Raw genomic sequence first — 2402 nt, 5'->3', positions numbered from 1 at the left:
TTACAGAGAGAGGCATGAGGTTTATGCTTGACCCTAAGTCACACAGAGCCTTCTTGAAGGCCATGGTGCCTATGGTACAAGGTATTGAAAACTTTCCAGGATCTTGTCTCTTTTGAGGTAATTTCTGCCTAGACAAGTCATCCATTTCTTTGGTGAGCAAAGGAGGTTCATCCTCCCAAGTCTCATTACCAAATAACTTGTCATTTAGCTTTATGATTACTCCAAGATATTTAGCAACTTGCTCTTCAGTGACATACTCATCCTCTTCAGAGGAAGAATATTCATCAGAGCTCATGAATGGCAGAAGTAAATCCAATGGAATCTCTATGGTCTCATTTTGAGCCTCAGATTCCCATGGTTCCTCATTAGGGAACTCATTGGAGGCCAGTGGACGTCCATTGAGGTCTTCCTCAGTGGCGTTCACTGCCTCTTCCTCCTCTACAAATTTGGCCATGTTGATGGCCTTGCACTCTCTTTTTGGATTTTCTTCTGTATTGCTTGGAAGAGTACTAGGAGTGAGTTCAGTAATTTTCTTGCTCAGCTGTCCCACTTGTGCCTCCAAATTCCTAATGGAGGACCTTGTTTCAGTCATAAAACTTTGAGTGGTTTTGATTAGATCAGAGACCATGGCTGCTAAGTCAGAGTGGCTCTGCTTAGAATTCTCTGTATGTTGCTGAGAAGATGATGGAAAAGGCTTGCCATTGCTAAACCTGTTTCTTCCACCATTATTGTTGTTGAAACCTTGTTGAGGTCCCTGTTGATCCTTCCATGAGAGATTTGGATGATTTCTCCATGAAGAATTATAGGTGTTTCCATAGGGTTCTCCCATGTAATTCACCTCTTCAATTGAGGGGTTCTCAGGATCATAAGCTTCTTCTTCAGATGAAGCATCCTTAGTACTGCCTGGTGCATTTTGCATTCCAGACAGACTTTGAGAAATCAAATTGACTTGTTGAGTCAATATTTTGTTCTGAGCCAGTATGGCATTCAGAGTATCAATCTCAAGAACTCCTTTCTTCTGATTTGTCCCATTGTTCACAGGATTCCTTTCAGAAGTGTACATGAATTGGTTATTTGCAACCATTTCAATTAGTTCTTGAACTTCTGTAGGCGTCTTCTTTAGATGAAGAGATCCTCCAGCAGAGCTATCCAAAGACATCTTGGATAGTTCAGACAGACCATCATAGAAAATACCTATGATGCTCCATTCAGAAAGCATATCAGAGGGACACTTTCTGATCAATTGTTTGTATCTTTCCCAAGCTTCATAGAGGGATTCACCTTCCTTCTGTCTGAAGGTTTGGACTTTCACTCTAAGCTTACTCGATTTTTGAGGTGGAAAAAACTTTGCCAAGAAGGCATTAACTAGCTTTTCCCAAGAGTTCAGGCTTTCTTTAGGTTGTGAGTCCAACCATATCCTAGCTCTGTCTCTTACAGCAAAAGGGAATAACATAAGTCTGTAGACCTCAGGGTCAACCCCATTGGTCTTGACAGTGTCACAGATTTGCAAGAATTCAGCTAAAAACTGATGAGGATCTTCTAATGGAAGTCCATGGAACTTGCAATTCTGTTGCATTAGAGAAACTAATTGAGGCTTAAGCTCAAAGTTGTTTGCTCCAATGGCAGGGATAGAGATGCTTCTCCCATAGAAGTCGGGAGTAGGTGCAGTAAAGTCACCCAGCACCTTCCTTGCATTGTTGGCATTGTTGTTGTTTTCGGCTGCCATAGGTTCTTCTTCTTTGAAGATTTCTGTTAGGTCCTCTACAAAGAGTTGTGCCTTAGCTTCTCTTAGCTTTCACTTCAAGGTCCTTTCAGGTTCAGGGTCAGCTTCAACAAGAATGCCTTTGTCTTTGTTCCTGCTCATATGAAAGAGAAGACAACAAGAAAATGTGAAATCCTCTATGTCACAGTATAGAGATTCCTTGAGGTGTCAGAGAAACAGAAAAATAGAAGGAAGAGGGAGAAGAATTTGAACTTAGTGAGATAGAGTTCGAATTGTGCATTTGAGGAGGTGTGTTACTCCATAAATAGAAGGATGTGAGAAGAGAGGAAGAGTTTTTCGAAAAATAAAAAAAAAAGTTTTTAAAATCATTTTGAAAAAGATTTTGAAGAAGATATGATTGAAAACTTTTTTGAAAAAGATGTGATTCAAAAGATATGATTGAAAAGTTATGGTTTTAAAAAGATATGATTGAGAAGATATGGTTTGAAAAACAATTTAAAAAGATTTGATTTAAAAAAATAATGATTTGGCTAACAAGAAAAGATATGATTCAAACATCAAACCTTTCTCAACAGAAAAGGCAACATACTTGAAATGTTGAATCAAATCATTAATTGATAGCAAGTATTTTTGAAAATGGAAAGAAATTGATTTTGAAAAAGATTTGATTGAAAAGATA

General features: G+C 38.5%; 1 non-coding gene across 1 annotated transcript; it reads left to right on the top strand.

The window, feature by feature from the left end:
- The first annotated feature begins 1213 nt into the window (after window positions 1-1213).
- LOC130977825 (small nucleolar RNA R71) lies at window positions 1214-1321 on the top strand. The gene has a single exon (XR_009085500.1). It is a non-coding gene; the product is annotated as a small nucleolar RNA R71 (small nucleolar RNA).
- The last annotated feature ends 1081 nt before the right edge of the window (window positions 1322-2402 follow it).

The sequence above is a fragment of the Arachis stenosperma genome, chromosome 4 (genome assembly GCF_014773155.1).
Source record: "Arachis stenosperma cultivar V10309 chromosome 4, arast.V10309.gnm1.PFL2, whole genome shotgun sequence".
Classification (NCBI taxonomy): domain Eukaryota; kingdom Viridiplantae; phylum Streptophyta; class Magnoliopsida; order Fabales; family Fabaceae; genus Arachis; species Arachis stenosperma.
The sequence above is the reverse complement of the archived record's forward strand: the minus strand, read 5'-3'. Positions and strand labels throughout refer to the sequence as shown.